Here is a 21,087-nt window from a genome sequence, read left to right as displayed (position 1 = left end):
CACAGTTAAATTTGAATTCCAGGTAAACAATGAATACTCAGGGCATACACTAAAAACTTATTCGTTTATCTAAAATTTCACAGGGTGTTCTGTATTTTCATTTGCTGAATTTGACAACCCTAAATTCAGGAGACAAATGTCACTTAAGGCAGGCGGACAGGAGCCTGGCCGAGGCGAGAGGCTCCCTCCTGAGTCGGGTTGCTGGGCAGTGCAGTACAGCCCGCTCAGTCTGTGGGGGACACCAGGAAACCCACTTTCACCAGGTGGGGGCAGCGGGGGAAGCTGTAGGCAGCACTTCTGTGTCCAGCCAGGTTTTGTTTGTGTGTTTGTTTTTTACAAAAAGCAAGAGAAAGGTATGAAGTAGGAAGTCCTAGGGGACAAGGGGGTGACCTCGGGCAGAGATTCATGTGAATTCTCCTTAGCAAGCTGCCAAGTGTGACTCGAGGGGCAGAGAAAGAGGGAACTAGTGAGCATCTACCCTGCACCAGGCGGCTTCTATTTGCCACTGTATTTATTTTCATAACAACCGCTCTGAGGAAGGGATGTGGTGGTACCTATTGATTCCCTAGCCCCCACTCCTTATTGAAATCTGTTTCACTTCCCCCTTCTCCTTGCCCCATACGCACAGCCAAAGCCAGGACTTGGCAGCTCTATTTCCCATGGAAATCTTAACTAAGCTGGGCCAATAAGAAACTGTCCCAAAGCTTTGCCCTGGGATGCAGAGACTGAACTCCTTAATGGTAGGAAGCAAACAGAAAGTCATATAGACTGGCAGGCTGGTCTGCCATTTCAGGTGGCCAAACTGACCTGTGCATGCCATTAATAGGGCACAGAGGGAGCAAGAGTGGGTGCCAGAGAGAAGCAGGGACAAGCTCAGAGGGAGGGAGACAGAGACCAACTCTGGGCAGCTTTCTGGTTCCTGTTAGACTCAGCTGTCCTCACCACTGGCCTGGCGGAGCCACTGCCTCATAATTCACCCCAATTTTGTGTTTTATTCTGAGTGGCTTAGTGTTCCCACAACCCATGTGCTATAAACCAGTAGTTGCCATTAACTCTCCTTTATAATATATCACATGGCAAATAAATGGTTGAAACCGACATTGACCCCAACCTGGCCCACCCCAAGTGCCCTTGCCCTGCTGGGCTGCAGAGCGCCTGCTTTTTCTGATTTGCGTCCTGTCCAGTCCCTTCCTCTGCTGCGGCAGATGATAGGTGTCAGGTGTTTCATCTTCTTCTACTGGGAAGCCCACAGAGGTGGCAAAGATCTACCCAGAGACAGGGACGTGGGAGGAGGAGGAAACAGGTGTGGAGGTCAGACAGTAGAAAGTGGAAGTTTGGGCTGGGCTTGTCTGGCAGGTAAGACCAGACTCTCCCGGCCATGTGGCCATCAGAAGGGACAGAGCTGCTAGAGAAAGCACGGTCCCCAGGCAGCAGCAGGGTCGACACAGGAGGCTGCAGGTATGATGCCGTTGACCCAGTAGGGTTGGCTAACTCCTGACTTCCTGCTGAAGCGGCAGAGCACCCACCGTGCAACTGGCACTGTGCCAGGCACCAGGGATGCAGTGATGACAGCGGGTTGAAACGGTTAAACAAAGAATTATGACTAATTAAGGTAATTAATGCAGATGAGCAACACACTATGAAAGAGAAGTGCAAGGTGCAGGGGGAGGTGAAGCGGGCGGTGAGGTAATCGCTGCAGCAGCTTAGCACGGCCCAGTCCAAGAGGAGCTCTGGCCCTCCAAGTGCAACAGGTCAGGGGTTCAGAATTTGTCTCGGGAGCCAGGGGACACACCTGCAGGGTAAATGGCTTAGTCAACTGAATGGGAAGGGAAAACAGGTGAAAGGGAAATTTTATAGGTTCTCCTTGAATTTCATTTCTTCAACCCATCCATGTTAGTGGAGGTATTTGGGATCTTGGTCAAATCATTGAAAATCACTTATTCAAATTCAATTCGCCTAATGCATAACTTGCTGAATGCTCAAATTGCTAAAGTTGATGCAATACATTCTTTAACTGGACATGGACCAGTGTGTCATGGCTGTTTGTGGGCAAGGGCAAGCAAGGTTGGGGAAGACTGGGGGGCACAGGCTGGAGCAGAGGATTTGAGGGGAGCAGGCAGGGGAGGATGAGGCATGTGTCACCAGTCAGAGAGGAAGCATCTCATCTCATCTGCTTGCAAAACTTCTACCCTCCAGACATTCTAGGCATTTACGAAGAGGAATCTAGAAGAAATTAACATTCAATTTAGAAGAATCTGACTGATGCCATAGCTGAACAAGCTAAATGCTAAAGTGTAATAACAGCTCAGGGAAGCCATAGCGAAACCAAAGCTTGGGGAAACTCTGTTGTGTGACACGTTCTCTCAGCAAATAGATTATCTGAGGAATTGATCTTTGGCAAATTGGTTAATCAGAGAGTTGCCTTTCAAAATCATGGTGATTCAGGGTACTGTCCTGTTTGCACTTAATGTGGTCCTTTATTTGTCAGGACACTTTTTAGATGCAAGTGACAGAAACTCAAAACAGTTTTGGCAAAAACAGTAATTTACTGGGAGGATAAGGGAGTGTCCCATGTAACTGAAGGAAGGATCCAGCAGCCAAACAGGAAGGCAGAGCTGCAGTGGGTCCCCAGGAGCTGCTGGCCCATCCCGGCTCGCGGCACTGGGGCTTCTCCCACGAGGCACCGGGAGGTCCTGGGCCTCCCACCCCACAGCTCCCAGCCCTGGAGCGGGACTGACCCTCTGCCTAGTGCTGGTCTGAAAACTGCAGAGAGGTTCTCTGCTTGCAGCCCGAGTAAGATGCCCAAGACTAGGTGGAGGCAGAGTTTCCAGGAGGAGATGATGGGGGCGGACAAAAAGGATGTCCCTACAGGCCTTGTGAGAAGCTGGAAAAGTGTCCTTGCCTTTTAGACCCACAACACAGTTCTTGGTGACATAAAAGGACACCAGCCAACTTCCCAAACGAACAGGCCTTTAAGTCTCTTGTCTCTACCTCCCCCCACTCCCACCCTTAAGTCAGAGGAAGGCAGAGTGCCCCCGAGCCTCGGCTCAGAGGACAGCAGGTGGATGTTGCTGGTGGGAACAGAAAACCCGCTGGCCAGATTGAGCCCACTTTGAACACGGCAATGGCTGTTTAATAAAATTCCACGGGGGCTGCTTGTGATGGGGATGAAAAGAGGGAGAGGGTCAGGGACACGGCCGAGGGGCCCTGGGGCGCCCGCAAGAGCTCAGCGGGAATCGAGCCCGCCTTGCCGCCCGGAGCGTGGCCCTGACAGTGGCAGGTGTGCTGCCCACATCATGCCCTTGATCTCTAAGAGGAACAGTGATGAGCCAATCAGGCGGCAGTCCCCTGCCAGCCTGCTCCGGTGGCTGCTTCTGAAGTGGCGGCCGCGGGCTCTGCGGGCTCCCTTGTTCACGGAGGACATATGGGCCAGGCACGGATCAGCCAGGGAACATCTGGCACAGCAACGAATCAAACAGGCTCGATGACTAATTTAGGAGTGTCGCCTCTCCATTGTTCTTTCTGCAGCCCCATGCAAAGGTCACCCAGGGTGGCAGGCTCAGGGAAGCCACCACTTCACCTTCAGCAGTCCCCGGGATCCAACTTGTTTGCCTTAAAAATGAATCGATAGCTTCTTCTTTGAGGGTAGAAACAGCAGCTCCCTATCACTGAATCCGGAATTCTTCTGTGCGTGGTCAGCCCCTCCTTGCCAGCCCCTGGGCACCCCTGTTTCTTATTCTCCATTTATCATCTTGCCTCTGAAGTCTCTCTCTTTAAGAAAAAAAAAAAAAAAAACCTCCACTGAATTCAAGTGTGACATGTTCTATTTCTGCAACTGAGCTTTTTCTCCTTTGGGTTCAAATAAAAGAAATAGGAAATATTAAAGAGCATGAGAGAGAAGGCACAAATGCCTAGCCTGGGAGTGAATAAGATCGCTGATTTTGGTGGTTTATATAATAGCTTCAGATACTAGTGAAGATCGGTCTCAGCATTGTTAGAGATGATCTTTAAATTAAGCACCCATTTTCTTTTAAATTATCTTTAATGGCACATTGGAACCACATAATTTTCAGCCTAGAAGGAGGGCTCAGGAGGGTATCTGGTTCTACCCATGTCTTCTTTTTGGATCAGGAGCACACATCAGAAAGCTTATTTGTAAAAGTTCTCTGCTGGAAACAATGCATCCTTTGTTATTCTAAGGTGTTACAGGTGTGCTGTGGGACAAAGCTTTCTGTGTTTGAGGGTCTGCATCCTAGCTCACTGGCAACACCCAACTGGCTGTCATGGTGGCAATGCCACCCACTTCACCTCCTAATTTGGTATTGCTCATGGGGCTGGCGGTGCCAAGAGTCATGGGCTCAAAAGGATGCTATCCTACTGCTAGTCCCTCATAAACACCTAGCAACAAGCTCTGATCCTCTTCCCAGGGGAGAGAACACGTTCCATTTCCCATTCACTACATTCCCAAGGGAAGTGAGTGAATGCTTGATTTCTCTGCTATTCTATCCTGCGGTCCCAGCAGCTCCCAGGAGTGATTCTGGAGTTACTTTGCTGGTTTTCTCCACTAGATTCTTTAGTGCAGCACTAGCCTCCTCCCTTCACTGACGTAGGGTGGAGTCCTTTGTAAGACAGGCAGCCGAGGCCCCTAGGTGATCGCTGGAGCGACAAGAGAAGCAGATTCTAGTCCAGCCCAGTCACGAACTTGCTATATACTCAGAGACTAGTTACAACCTCTCTGGGTCTCAGTATCTATCCCTCCTTTTAAGACATACTAATATAAGACCTTCTGATTTGGCTGTAACATAAGGTGGGGCTGGGTAACAGATTTAGATAAAAAGAGAAATAGGAAAACTATCCTTCATAAACACAGTAATGACGAGGAGCCAACACGCATTTTGGAGGCCTTATATTCTAGTGTTCAGAGCATTCCACAGTGCCTTGGCTATTCTAACCTACTCAGAGACATATTCATGAATCAAGACTTTCAGTGAATTCCTCTGGAACTTGGAAAAATTGGAACTTGGCAAGAAGACAATGCAAGGTATTGCCTGGAGCTTGTTCCCCTTGGTTGCGTGACTGCCCATTATGACCGTCTAATGACGGCAATATGATCATTTGTCTAGTAATTACAAAGCATTTTCATTTTACTGCCTCTTTTAATGTTCCCAATAACCCTGTGAAATAAATATTATTTCCTCTATTTTAGAGATGAAAAACCCGAGGTTTGGAAAGGTTAATGACTTGGTAAATGATGCTCAAGTACTAAAGGGCAGAGTTGGGATGCAAAGCTAAGACTTCTGATTTCAAGTATAATACGACTTCCATCTCTTCAGAGATTTTCAAACTATGCCCTCCAAGGTCTGGGTTTGGGGGGGGCCGTATCTCGGGGGGCAGTGGAGCTCAGACTCCCTGCTTCAATCAAAGCGCCCTTTTCTGTCCTGTTTTATATTTATGATTCCACACCTGTTTCATATTTATATGATTCCACACTAATTTTTGTTTCAAAAAAAATGTTTTTGGTGCTAAAACACATAGCAGTGTTGAAAATGAAACCTTTTATCAGTCCCCCATTCAGTACTCAGGATTCCTCACTCTTTATTCCAACAATCCCAACTCGAAATCTTCTCTCTTGGAGGAGTGAACACAGATGCTTCTACCCTTCTCAGTTTGGTGAGCCACATTCTGCTTTTGTGGTTCTTGCACAGAAAAAGCATTCTGTGGCCAACGTAGGTGACATCAAGCCAGATGTTGTTCAGCCCGGACGGAGGCCCCCTTCCTTTCCATGGAAGAATTGAACCGCATGCTCCAGCTTGCCTCATAAATATAAAAAGATGAAATAATTACATGTCACACATCTTCTAAGCCGTTTTGTATTTGTTCTAACTGTAATGCCGACATTAGCATTCAAAGATGCTGCTCTCACTGCGTACAGATGTTGGGTTTATAGACTGCTATGTTCCTTGTAGCCACAAGATGTCAGGCAAATATGACCATGGCATGTAGGTGCAAGAAGGTGCTTTGGCTCCTAGAAAATGCCATTGATGAGTTCATTAGCTGATTAAAATCCTTCCAATATGCTTGTTGGAAGAGCCTAGGGGAAGTCTATGAAATGTGTCATATTGTTATCCTGCTGGTGGAGACACCGCTAGCTGATAATCAGATTAAGATCAACAAATATTGATTGTACATGCTTGCACGATTAAATCCTGAATATTTAAAGGCCACCGAGTTTCCCAGATCTTACTTTAGTGTATGTTAACATAGGCAACATGTGCTGTGCTTACAAAGTACTGTGAGTGGACATAACTGTAGGAAAGAAATGAAATCAGTTAGAGAAGCAGTAGCCTTTCAAAGTTTTGGTTGGAAAATCTGATGAAATGAAGAAATGGGTTTTAAGTTAACAACCATCATATAATCGTGATACATTTTGTAAAGGGAAATGCATTAAACAAAGCCATACATCTAAACATACGCACACGTCTGACGTAGATCAGTTTACTCCATGATTTGTTAATTAACAGCTGATCTGATCCACACCCCTGACTGTTCTTTTAGTCTCTTGCCTGACTTCCTATCGCTGCTTCCATGGGGTCTGGCAGAAGGAAGCAATAATGACAAGCGAAGGTTGGGCTCGATCGATCTGTGGTTATTGAGTTCCTACAGAGGGCCAGGTGCTGGCGAGGATGCAGCAGACTTAGAGGGCATAGCCTGTGCCTCACACTTGTTCTCTTTCATTTATCCCCTTTCTGTAATTTTCTGTGTTCTGCTTCTTAACCCTTTCAGTGCACCTACTGCTAAGCTAGAAGGTAAGGGGATGAGCCTTTATTCATTTACCCCTGAAAACACGCTGACCTCCTACTGTATGCTAAACTTTGGCCTGAAGATCAAAGACAAGTTTGAAAATGGTTCTTCCTTTTCTGATCGTCATGGAGCAGACAAGCCAGAAATCCCATTACAGCAGTATGGTGTCAGCAAAGTGCTCTAGTAGATGTGCTACGGGGTGCACAGGCAAAAGGGAATTGTTAAGAATTCTGCTTGGTCCTGAGGGCATTAGGGTACTTCGCAAAAATGGTGAATTGGAGCTTAGCAAGTGAACAGGGAGGAGGCACCCTGGAGAATTAGAGCATGTGAAGGTAAGTGTGTCTGGGTAAAGGCTAAGCTGCTGTAACAAAGAGACTGGAGTACAGCGACTCGAAAGGACAGAAGTCCATTCACATAACAGTTGAAAGGTGGGCAGTCAGCCTGGCGGGGCAGCTTTGCTCCACAAGGTCATTAAGGGACCATGATCCTTTCAACGTGTCGCTCCACAATGCTCAAGGGATGTTTCAGCCTGGTGGAGTAGCAGCTGGCTTGCTGCTAAGTGTGAGTTCCAGTCAGTAGGGCTAGCGAAAAGAGGTCCAAGGCAAGTTACTTCATTTTAGTCAAATGAGGCAGAAATTGCACACTTCTATTTCTTTGACATTGACATGATCTCATCTAGCTGCAAAGGGGACAGAGAAATATGTTTTTAATAAGGTGGCCCTGTACTCATGAAAAAAGAAAAAACAAGTTGTGGGGAACAACGAGCAGCCTGCCATAGCAAAGGAGTATGAAAGAACAGTGAGAGTGGAACTTGCAAGTGGTGGTGTGGAACAGGATCATGGCTTACGTGACTGGCAAGGGGAGTTTGAATGCTGGATTACTGAAAAAACGTTTAATGGGGCCAGCATGCTGAGCTCTGTGTTTGGGATAGATCACGCTAGTACCTGGTGGCTGAGTGATCATTTGGAATGGTTAGACTGGAGACGGTTGTTGCAGTGGAGGGAGGTGAGAGAAGATAAGGGCTTTGCTCAGGGAAGAGAGAGGGCTGAGGGCAAGGGTAGAGTAGATTTAAGAGGTATTTAAGTCATAATTTAGACTGAAACTGGCTGATAAATTTCTACTGCTCACCACAATTGAAAAGTGTTAACAAACCATACTGACAATATTTCTACTATTGGAAAAATCTCTTCAATAGAGAATAGTTAACCGTTCCTCCCACACCCACCCCACTATCCTCCATCCTCAGTTTTTATTAAATGGGCCCACTCTGGAAATCAAAGCAGCATAATGGGTGCTTTATGGTTTACCAAGTTGGGTCCCTGTTCGCTTCTCATGTAATTCTAAAGACAACCTTGTGGGTTCAGAACCCAGAATATACAGGTGCGTTGAGAGTGACTCTGCCACTCAGAGACTGGGGCACATAAACCAAGTTCACAGAGACTGACGTATATTAGCCAGAACATCAGTTTAGTCATCGGTAGCGAGAAATGCTTGTGGCAAGCAGACATATGTCAAGTTGGCCTGCTCTCCCGGGGACACTCTACATGGGAGGTCAAATCATCAGAAGATTGCTTTAGAGGTATGGAACTGAGCAAGGGGAATTATATATTTGGATATTCCATGGTGTTAAACACTTATAGCTTGATGCATTAATCTCCAGGGTGGGAATGTGGCTATCAGGGATGTGAACTTCTTGTGTTGGACTTACCAGGTATCTTGTCCTAGACAAATCTAGGAAGAAATTTCCAAACTTGGAAACTTTGGAGTTTCCATCGCTATAATCAAACGAGGGGACACTTATAATTAAATACCACACATGGAGATTCTGATCAGAACCGGGACCCCTGCCCCAATTTGGGAACTGACTGGAGTATATTTTATTCTGCAGATGAGCCAGAAGAGATCAAACACCGAGGGATCAAAGACTCCCCGGGGGCTGGCAAACTCTTTTTGTAAAGGGCCAGGCAGTAAGTATTTTAGGTATTGTGGGTTCTGTCATTACTACAGAACTCTGCCACTGTAGCACAAAAGCAAGCATAGGAAATATGTAAACAAATGTTCCAATGAAAGCTTCTTTGCAAAAACAGGCAGCAAGCTGGATTTGGGCCATAGGCTGTAGTTTGCTGACCCCTCTGCCGGTCTTAGATTATCTGTCTGTTCACTAAACATTTCTCCAAAGAGGATTCAATACCATTGACTTTTTTTTCCTACTGACTAAATCTTAATTATGTTCAAGTTTGCCCTCCCTCTGTTTGCCCCCAGACCACCCTGATTTGAATTTGGGTGTTTCTAAAGCTACAAGTTAAAGAACCTCTTGGTTTACTCCCATAGATATTTGTGGAATCTATTGTGTGAAATTCCACTAGTTGAATTTTCAGAAGCCGATCTTGTTTCTCTCCAAGTTTCAGAGTCAGCAACTCACCCTGTGTCTATTACAAAACCCATTTTACAGATGAGCAATCCAAGTTAAGAGTGATGTTAAACAATGGCAGAGCTGAGATTGGATGCCAAATTACCCAACTCCAAGCCCAGCATTCTTTACATCCTGTCATACTTCCCTGGGAAGTTTCTAACTCTATAAGTATAAAATTTGGACAGAGAGGCAAATCAATTTAGCTCAGTGTAATGACAACAGGGAAATGAGGTAATATGGGTATGGTAGAAAATGATTAGGGTTTGGGGGCTATAAAACAAAACAAAACTGAATTGTAAACCTGAGCTCACTGCCTAACATCTTCTTCATATCTAGAGCAAACATGACCTTTCTGGAACAAAGAAGAGAGGTGATTTAGTCATCGAAGCTAAAGCAGGTTTATGTGACTATGTGTTTGGATTTAATCTCTATACCTCATTAAGCATGCAGTGGTGAAGAACGTCTGCTTCCCTCTGTACTGATGGGGAGGGATGCAACCAGAATATTCTTCAGTCATCTGTGAGTGGCTCCTGGGTGCTGCCAGGCTTGGCAGATGGAGCTCGGGAAAATGTTGATTTCTGTGTCTGTCACTGTCATGGCCGTTGTGTTATAAACTGGAGGTCCTCATTCCGGCCGGTTTTGCTCCTGTGATATCCTTCCTAACCCTGAACCCCACCCCTATAGGAATCAGCCACTCCCTCTTCTCTATGAGTCTTGCTCTAATAAGGTCTGTCTTATCCATTTATATGTCTCTTTCTCCATTTCCTTTAAGGGCAACAATTAGGTTGAGTTTCTCCATATAGTACAGGGTTTAGCACCAAAAAGTCATTCTATAATTTGGTAAACGAAAGAGAGTCCCCGGTGAAACTTTCCCCACTTTCCTTCTTTCCAAATAATGAGCGTGTGGCAAGACTCACCTCTTCTTTCTCTTCTCGTGGTGGGTTCCGTTCCCCTTTGCACTGTTTTCAGTGTTTCGCATGTCTTAGCCCCTTTAATCTTCTCAATGCCACTCTGCATTTGACTGTATGCCAGCTCTAGAATTTGGCAGCTTGAGTTTGGATTCTGAATTTTTACTACTTACCATTCCTGTGTAACTCTCCATGCCTTACCTTCCTGGTCTATGAAATCATCAAAAAAAATGATAATACTCAACTCTTAGGACTCATGAATTTTAAATGAGATAATACATGTCAGATGCTTAGCACAGTACCTGGCACACAGTCAGAGATCCATAGATTTTTAGCTCTTAATGTTATGCTTGAGAGATGATAGATGTTAGCGAATGAGAGTTTGTCCTGTAGATGTTTTATACTGAAGAATATAATTATCTTCCCAGCACCCACTTCTCTCAGGGGAGCCAGGGATGCTTCTTACAGACTTGTACCATGACCAGCCACCACTAGAGGGGGTCAGGACCTTGGGGGACAGAGAGGCATAAAGGAAAAAGGAGGGAGGATGAGTGCCAGGGCCTCTATCTGAACCCAAGGAGGGCAATAGAGATACCACTGGCACCATTACCTGACCCCCAAGCATGTCTGGAACTGGCCAAGAGTAAGATTGGATTCTCTCTGGTAATGGAACACGTGGCCTTCCAGACATTGCACAATGTGATGGCAAGATTGCAAATGTCTTACTTAGGTGTTTAAGCAGTTGATCAATAATTATTAATTGTGTGCCTAGCAAACCACAATCCTGAAAGAATATGTCCCCTCCCTTGGAAATAGTCACACGTAAGCTTTGCTATAGTGCTAACAAACGTGGACTGGGAGGTGGTCTCCAGGCAGGTGAAGAAGAGATGGCTTCCCTCCCTGGCCAAGTGACGCCAAGGTGTAGTTCACGCACCTGAGGCGGACTGTGGAGAGGAAATGATGACAAGGGGAAGACACCTCTCCACACAGAGGTCTTCTGACACATCCCATTCAAATGGAAATGAAAACCATGACAAATTAAAGAAAATTAAAGGCTCTTCTCGCTCCTTCCCCCTGCAAGATACATTCTGTGTTGCTCGGCCCAGTCGAACAGATCAGAGAGGCCGGCATTTTCCACTTCCAAATAGACATCAGACTCCTATAAGGAGGGAGCACGTCAAGTGCTTTCAGATGCCGAGGCGGCTGAGCAGGCTCCGTGAGACGGTTTTGCAAACACATCCCCATGGTGGAGCTGCCCTGGACCTCCACCTCCACTCCTTGCAGCTCCGGTTCCTGTCGGACAGACACTACTTTGCTAAACTGTGTCTTGCAAGTGGAAAAGTCACCCTTAACACCATACGTGGGTACCGCTAGGAAGAAGCATGCTTCCCTTTAGCTGTATGGTTGTTGGTTACAATATATTATAAATAAATAATGTTTCTGTAAGAGAAAAGAAGACAGAAAGGGAAAGGACAACGTGTATCAGACAGAACGCGTGCCAGTCAGGAGAAGCTGGATTGGAATGTGAACACGGATTAAACGGGAAAACATGCTGCTGGCAAAGACAGCTCAGGTGTGAGCAGTGTTGACTGGGCGTTGAATTGGCGTCCGCCGGGCAGCCTGCCTTTGGACTGAAGGTGTTTGCCTCTCAGTCAGAGGGCATGAACGAGTTCCAATTAGTGCCACTTTGACAATGCATGCGGCTCCGAGGGGGACATGGCCCCTGCAGGGAGACAATGTAGGACTAAGGGAACCCTGGATCCTTTTGAGAATTATCCATGAGGGAGAAAGCAAAGCAAAAGATATTTTAGTAACTCTAATAGTTACAAAATGGTAACAGTTTGAAAGATTAGGTCCTCCCATGAATCTCAGTAGAGCAACAATATCTACCATGCATCCATCTTAATCAACCCCTGACTTCTGTCTAGGGATGTGTTCATTCATTCATTCATTCAGTAGAAACCTAATGAGCACTGCTTCCTATGTGCTACTTGAGATATATCTTTGAATAAGATAGCAAAGGAGGTGAGGACAGATGATAAATAATAAACATTTTATATATAGTTTCGAAGATGATAAGTACTATGGCAAAAAACAGAAAAAAATAAAGGGAAATGGAGGTAGTAGTTGACATTTTAAATATGATGGCCTGATGAAAAAGGTGACATTTCAGCAAGGACTTAAAGGCACATGGAGGACAGCCATGTAGCTCTCTGGGAAGAGTGTGCTGCAGGCAGAGCAAAGCCCTATGGAGGGAGCAGGCGTAGCCTGTTCTGGGGAACAGTAGGGGACCAGGCCAGGCCACTATGGCTGTAGCAGAGCAGATATTGGTGGTGGAATGTCCTAGAAGACTGAGGTTCTGATCGCACCTCGCCTTAAGCCCATGAAGAGAACTTTGGCTTTTATGCTGATGGCATGAGGAGGACACGGCAGTGGTTGTCACTGAGGAACTGCTCTCTTTCCAGCTGACACTGGATTTCTGAGATGACAGCAAGCCCAGGTTCTTGCTGCTACCACAGCAGAAGATGCAGAGTGCTGCGGAGATCAAGGTGCATGTGAGCTCAGGGCGGTCAGTTATCTTCAAGCAGGTTCAGAAAAATCACTGTGATGCAACAGCTTCCAACTGTTCAACTCCAAAGGGGATTTTCTTTTGCATTTCGATTTGTTTTCACTATGTTTGTCCTAGAAATAGGTGGTAATATGTTGGGTATAAAGAATACTGGATTAGATGGCAGAGGTCATAGATCTGCCAACTCTGCCACCTTGGTTAGTCTTAGACATTTTCCTCCCCTCGTGTTAATAGGAGTGAACAAACCCTACTGAGCTTATCTCAAAGTGTAGATGTGAACATCATATAAGATAAGCTCTTGAAAGAGAAAGGGAAATAATATGTCATCCATTAGTGCATGCCAGGTTCTGGACTGGGAGCTTGATATGGTTTATTTTTAAGGATTTTCTAGTAGGGAAGAAACCTATTAAATACTGAAAGATTTTTTTTTCTTGAATTGACAAAACTAAGTGGTCTATCACTATGAAGAGCATTTTTGTGTGTGTACAACTGACTTGGAGACCCGGACCCAAACCTAGGAAAAATAAACCCAGGATTAAGGCAAAAACAAGGAAGCATAGAGACCTGGTACCTACCTGGCTTATATTTTTCTACTGAAAGAGTGAGAATTACAAAATATAAATGCTGAGTATGTGGAAAGATATGATAGGAGTCATTGCAGCATCTGCTCCACTGATTACAATCTTGGCCACATAGAAAAGTTTGCTGGAGCGTGCACTGCAAGTAGAATTGAAGACATGGCCAATGCCTTTCTCCCTGAGTGAAGTTCATCTTTCAAAGTCATGGTAAGAACGTGAAAGCCAGCACCTACGTCTATTTCCATAGGTGCAGAAGTGTACAGAATGCTGGAGAATTTCCCCCCATTTTGTGTCTTCTCTCCTTCATTTCTTTCTCCTCCTCCTCCATCCACTCTTTAGCCTCTTTCCCCTTCTCTTTCTCCTCTCCTTTTCCTCTTTTTTAAAGGAGGAAATATGGTATATGGCACACTTTGCTATAAAGGGTGCCATATGTCAATAATTATGCCCCTTCCACGGTACATCACTTTATTTTGTTTTTCCTACGGATTCCCATGTATTTGATTGACCTTTTTGAATACCTCTAATGTCTTTTGTTCTGTTCCACTTTAATTTCTCCCCATTTTTTACTCTGTTGTTCAGTTTTGCATGTTGCATCTCTTCCATCCCATCCCATATATTCACGTTTCTTTTTTTAAAAAAGGAATGCAGTAAAAACTATTAAAGTATCACTAACTTTTTATTGATGTCCATGTGACCCCAGAAATCTTAATTGCTTGGAACCAAAACCTTTGTGAGACAAAGGTGAGATTGAAGACTGCAGTTGTATGTTCTGATGCTAAGTGTATTGGCTTTAGGGTAATCTGTGCAATTCTAAGACATGTTGATTTATGAACTAATTAATGTCACGCAACAAGAATACGTATAGAAACTTGCTCTACCCTCAGCCTGAAAAACCTCTAAACAATAGGAAAATGGGTTTTGCATGTTAGAAAATTAAATTCAATATATATTTATGAGGCCATTCAAAATGTGGAGTCCTTTCCTACTAAGTCCTGAGTAAGCAGAAATGTCCATGTATCAAAACCTAATTGTGCCAGAGTCTAAGGCTTGGGGAATAAATTAAGTCTTAAGCTACAAAAGACATTGAACATTAATTTTAAAGCTTATTATAGCTCTGATGATATGGGCATTAATAAATCCAACAGGAAGAAAGAATAAGACAAAACGACAAATAAGACATACCTATTGGTTTTCCTTGGCAAAATGTTGATTGTTGATAATTCATTTAAAGTTACACAGATATTTCTACACTCTAGGGTCATTGTTCCAGCAGCTTGTTAATAGGGACTGAATAGGATGTTGAATATTTCATGGATTCTTAGAAGTCCATTTCTCGTTTCTGAGGTGGGGAGGGACTGGAAGGGATTTTACACTATGCAAAATATTCAACATTCCTCCCACAAACCTCTATTGAGCACTTTGTATGATAAAGTGGTATTATAGGCTATGGGTAAAACTTGATAGGCATTCAGAGGAGGGAGACATTATTTCAGGCTGGAAAGAGAATTGTCTTTAGAACTGGCCTTTGAAATACCTATAGATCTTTAAAAAAAAATCTATCAGACTTACAAATAGAAAAATGTGGTTAGCCAGGCTTCCCGGATAAGGAAGCCATGAAAATAAAGGCACAAGGATGAGAAAATGTGGAGCATATAGTAGAAATAGTAAGGAAATTAATTGTGTGATAAAAAAGAAAAGGTTCATAAGGCTCATAGTTGTAGATACTGCTGGAAAGATGGTGGGGGCTAGATTATAGTTATATCAAAAAACTTGGACTTTATATGGTAGACAATGCAGTTATTAAACCAAGTTTTATTGAGCATCTATTAGATGAGTAACTCTATTAATAAGATACGCTACTTATTCTCACAAAGGTTTCAGTTTTGTAGGGGTAATATCACAATTCAAAAAGCAGTTTCAGGCTGGGTGTGGTGGCTTATGCCTATGATCTTAGCACTTTGGGAGGCCAAGATGGGAAGATCAGTTGCGGCCAGGAGTTCAAGACCAGCCTGAGCACAAGAAAGATCCTGTCTTTACAAAAAATAGAAAAAATTAGCTGGGTATGGTGGCATGCACCTGTAGTCCCAGCTACCTGGGAAGCTGAGGCAGGAGGACTGCTTGAGCCCAGGAGTTTGAGGTTGCAGTGAGCTAGGATGATGCCACTACACTGTAGTCCCAGTGACAGAGCAAGATCTTATCTCAAAAAAAAAAAAGCAATTTCAGTGAAAAATAGAAAATGTACGATAATAAAGTCAATGCAGTATCTGTACAAACACATTGCCAAGGCATCTAATATATTCTTGAGGGGTCAGAAAAGATTTATTGGATAAATGACCTTAACTCTGTGTTCTGAGAGTGTAAACCAGACAATATGGAAGAAAATCAGCTGTATTTGGGAAAACTGGAATTATCTCAGTAAGGCTGGAACTTAGATCATGAAAGGGAGATGAAAATGGCCAGAGATGAGCTTAGCTAGATAAGCAGGAGACAGATCATGCAAAAGTTAGCAAGCTGCAGAAAACCTTACACTGCTCACTGAAGCCTTGTTGTCTTCTTTTTCTAGGCACATGGGGGGACTGTATTCCTGTACATGTGATTTCCTTTGGCCAGTGAATGTGTGTGGGAATAAGCATTTGATTACTGGTGTTCAACTCTGTATCTAGTTCTTCTGCTGACATTAAATTATAAACACAAAAGTTGACAAGAAAGAGCAACCCTGAGTCATCACATGGAGGATGGCTTTCTTAGAGAGTAATTCATACCCATACAAGACTTTGTGTAAATGAAAAATCAATGTGTTCTTTTCAGGCACCAAGACTTTGGGGATTGTTTGTTATTGCAGCAAATCCTAGCCTATCCCGACTGATACATAAGCCATGGTGAAGTGTCTAGATTTCATTATGGGGGCAATGAGGACTAGTTGGAGTATCTGTGTATTTTTTTTTAAATAATAGGGCAGTGACATATATGCTTAGAGCTTAAATTTTTAAAATACTATTTCCCAAATGCAGAAAGTCACATTCATTAATCCAGGCAAAGGTAATGAAAGTGAGAATGAGTACACTGGCAGTGGAATAGAAGAGAGATGACACATAGGAGAAATATTGTCATGATTAAGTCTACAGGATTTGTTCAGTGATTAGCTTGAGAGGTGAGAGAAGAATCTAGGAAGACTGGGTTTCTGCCTGGAATACTGGAAGAACAGTTCTGTCCTTAAAAGAAATAAGAAACATACTAGCAGAAATGATTTGGGAAGGAAAGAAGGATTTGGTCCATGAAGCAGCTAAAATTGAAGAATTCAAGACAGAGTCAGGGCTTAGGAATCACCTGCTTCTAGGTGGTAGTTGAATGATTGCCTGGAAAAGAGGGTTGAGAACAGAAGCTCGATAATGTATTTGGGGGCAGGAAAGGAGCATAAGAAGGTATAATGCTGTGTCACAGACGCTAAAGGAGAAAGACTTTCTGGAAGGAAATGGTACTAAACGCTGAAGAGCAAGGACGAAAAAATCCCATGAGAGTTGAAGTTTAGTAACCACACCAGAACTCTTTAAGGAATGGGTTTCGGGAAAGACAGTTGAGAGCAGAGAATGGATTTTGAGAGAGGACGAGAGGGGGCTTTTAATGGGAGGTAATGGGCATAGAGGAATATTTTAACAAGTTTGCCAATGAAAGGATGTAAAGAAATGAGAAAATTAGATTTAAAAAGAAATGAGGATAAAATGTAAATAAAACATTAAAAATTTTTTATAGAAAGTTGATCTATGATAATAATATTAATAACTGCAATTAGGGATACTTCGGTAAGAGTTTGGGCTGTGAGGTCAGCAGACCTGGATTGGAGTCCTAGCTTTGTCAGTGATAGATTTTGTGACCTATTGCAAGAGAACCTCACCAGAGTCCCAAATCTTTATGAATAGGTTTCTTCCTGCTCTGAGCCCTGTCTACCTGTTTGACCTCCCCTGATACCTCTCTGCCCTTTGTTTACTGTGCTCCAACCGTACTGGCACGTAGTAAAGGGCTCAACAAACAAGAGCTGTTAACAGCCCTTTAGACACAGGATCTTTTGAACAGGGTTTGGAGTAGGCTTAGAGAATTTACGGTCTTGGACTTTGAAAAGCTCCCTGAATATTCAATTCCAGCTGATGTCTGTGTTTTGAGATGATGGTGGCCAAGGCAGCCTCTGAGGGTGCAGGGAGTTTATCTCAAGAACTAAGTTAGGTCCTGGACCGGCTGAGAAGATGGTGGGGCCTTGAGAGTGGCCCTGACCTGATCCTGAAAACAGTGTGAGCACAGGCAGGACAGGACTCCACGCTCTGCTTCCATCCTTGTGACCAGACACGGTGCTGCCCAGCCTGCAGAGTCCCCCTTCCCTTACCCCCCAGCTGTACCTGCGAGCATGTAGAGGCAGTGCCCGACCACTGGAGGGCGTGCAGGGCACCTATACTGCTGTGAGGATGAGGGCAACACTTCTCCAGAATTAAGCTGTAAGTCTGTATCTCTGCCTTTGGTATGTGAATGAATTTTCCTACCTTACTATTTATCCAGCGTTGGACCAAATAGTGAGAAATGAGATTTCATTAATAAAGATTTCAGGAGCATCCAGCATCCATGAAGTGCATCATTGTTTTAGAAGGTAAAGGCATTTTTAATAATAAAAAATTGATGGCAGCCCTGGCTTCAGGGGCTGAGACGGAGGCCTTAACTGGGGGATGGAGCTACAGCGATGCTTCGATGTACACTAGCCTCTCTGAACCCACTCTGCTCTTAGGCAATTTGGGGAAATGGAAGCAATTTACTGGTAGCCAAAGCTGGAGCACACCCTGGAACTTACTCTGTTATTGCTGCTCCTCTGAAACATTGGAAGGCATCCTCTTCTTTAAAAGAGACATCGCTAGGAGAATGTCATCATAGGGCTAAGGAGCAATATAGTTTCAGGGACTGCTTCTAAGCCATGTCAATCCTTGGTCTCACTTCTGCTAGGCATATATGACTAGTTTTAGCCATTTTTACACAGTATATATCACCTTATAGTAGGGTAGACAAGGTTGTGCCCTAAATATTATATTGCAACCAAACAAATGAATAAATAAATATTATAACCAACTTCCCAGAGAAACACAGCAAGTATATCTTAAGTGTCAGGCTTGCTGACAAGAAAAAATACATGAGATCATGGCAAAAAACTAAAAGTCCATGTGAAAACTGAATGTGTTGCTGAGAATCCCAATTTTTGCCTCAAACTTGCCCTTTCACAGGGAGAAAGGAGTTTAGCTGACAAAGAAAAAGTGTGTTGTCTTTCTTTTAGAAGGAGGCTTCTCTGGGAAACCTGACTGCTGGGACTGTAGATCCACACCTTTAGTGGCGTAACAGGTATATAGGGACAGGTATTTTTCTTTTGGTTTTGCTTTTCAGGCACAGCCTATACATTGACCTTTCATGACACCAGGCCACACAAGTGGCACATCCATTTATCCGCGAATATTTTGTGGTCACCTACAATGCACTGAATACTGTTCTAAGCACTGGAGATAATCCAGACGTAAAAACAAAGCCCCCGATTTCACGATGTTTACATTTTAATGGGGGAGTCAATGAGAGATAAATGAGTATGTGTGTGTACACAGTCATGCATACAGGTAGAGTGAAGTGACGTGAAGAAAAATAGAGAAAGAATATAATGGAAAGAGGTGCAGTTTGGTCAAGGTTCTCTTTAGGGAGATGATGTTTGAGCAGAAACCTCTGGAAGATGAGGAATAAATCATACGGATAACTAGGGGAAAAGTATTTCAAAGCAAAAGAAAAAAAAATCAAGTGCAAATGACCTCAGAGGTGAATACTGTTTGTGTAATTAAGGAACAAGGAAGGAGGCTCGAGTGGCAGAGCAGAATGAATTCATAGGCTGGGAGCTGAGGGGGGGAATCCAGTTTCTCACTTGCCATCCACGACACTTAGGGTTTTGTTCTTGTTTCTTGTCAGTCTTTCCTCTATGAGGACAGGGACTTTGTTTTCTTCACTTCTATATCCTCTGTGGTGGTAACTATGCCTGATACATACTAGGTCCAAAACTGACTTTGGAGTCAGAAAGTCTTTATTGCAATCCCACTTTGCCACTTAATATCTGTTTATCCTGGGCAAATCATTTCGACTCCTTAAAAATCAGTTTCCATTATTTGGATAGGGCCCTAAAAATTCCCAACATAAAGGCCGTCAAATGGATTAAATGTGATGCACTATGTAAAGCCCAGAATCTATGGAGCACAGTCTGGAACTTACTAGATTATTACTGCTCTGATACACTGGGATGCATCCTTGTCATTTAAAGAGGCATTGCTAGGAGGATGTCATCACAGGGTTAAGGAACGATAGTTTCCATGCTCAATAAATGGTGGTTATAGGTGGGTGACAGGGTTCCAGTGACTACATAAGTTGTCTTAGACACAAAATGCTGACCTCTAATTTGTAATATTTGGAAAATTTGCTTGGTAGGTGATTAAATTTGGAGGCTGCTCTTTCCAGTTTATCACTTCTTAAAAACCTAACAAGATTCCTTCTTCACCAATTGGTTTGACTCTCTCCCTTGTTCGTGGCCACCATATGGATCATAAACTAAAATGCTGCTCAGAACAGCACACGGCCTTTGGAAAGGTCCTTTATTTGGTCCTACACTGCTGACTTGAGTAAACTGGGGTCATGCTCTACTTTCAGTAATAACCAATTTCCCTTGCCCCCCGAGACTGGGTGACGTTTGTCTTCTATGTGTTTTCACAAGTAGTCCACATCTTATTATCTATGTCAGCAAATAACGCATCGTGTGGCAACTGGTGGTTTACTGGTTTAGACTGAAAGCAGTTTGGTGGTGGAGACTACTTGATGCTCAGCATTGAATCCCTGCCATCTGAGGTTCATCCCCCGCAAAGCCAGAATAGCTTAGGTTTTAAGTCCCTAACTTGCACTGTCCCTTCACTCAGTGGGAAAGGGGGCTCTTTAACAAAGGTTCACATAGTCATTTATTTTTGGCAAAATTTGCATAAGTAAGATATTGTAACCACAATCAATTAAACTTACATATCTTTTCCTACTGAATTCTCCTCTGTCACACTCTCCCTCATGTTGAGTAGTGTTAATGTGGCCAAGGGTGCTTTTTGGGTTGAGCTGAGGAAAAATTGAATTAAATATACATTTCATTTAATGATATATATTTACGTGGTTCACTTTCACTTCTTTGTATAGCTAAGGTACTGCTTCGCTTGCTGATCCAGGCCAGAAATAATTGTACTGTCTCTGGTGCCAGCTCATCTGGTGTTGGGATATAATGATGAAGAACTGAAGGTTACACTTTGAAATGAATTTATTTCTATGGCCCCAGGTAGGGGAGGTGTATGGAGAGTAGAGGAGAAACAAAATTTAAACTATATGGTGTCAGAAGTTAGTTTATGAAAAATTCTTCCAATTATCAGCTGTGTAAAATCATAGAGGATTTGATTCTCATTGCTGAAATCAAATCGAAAGAGATGTCTCTTTGATAAACATTCTCTCAAATTTGATGGCAATTCTGAATTTTATATTACATTACTGATAAGGAATTATGAAGAAGAAAAAAATACTAGTTCAGACTGCCAATTATCAGAAACAAAGCTTGATCAATGATGCCAAAGGAAAGACTAAAATATCTTTCCTTTTTGTCTATAGGAAAAGGTATTACCATATCATTGTCATAGAAAAGGTGATCAAGGATATGTGGCCAAAATTATCAGGAAAAGATATTATAGGCATACCACGGAGATATTGTAGGTTCAATTTCAGACCACTGCAATATAG

This window comes from Lemur catta, chromosome 3, assembly GCF_020740605.2.
Source record: "Lemur catta isolate mLemCat1 chromosome 3, mLemCat1.pri, whole genome shotgun sequence".
NCBI classification, from domain to species: domain Eukaryota; kingdom Metazoa; phylum Chordata; class Mammalia; order Primates; family Lemuridae; genus Lemur; species Lemur catta.
This window is presented reverse-complemented; position numbering follows the sequence as displayed.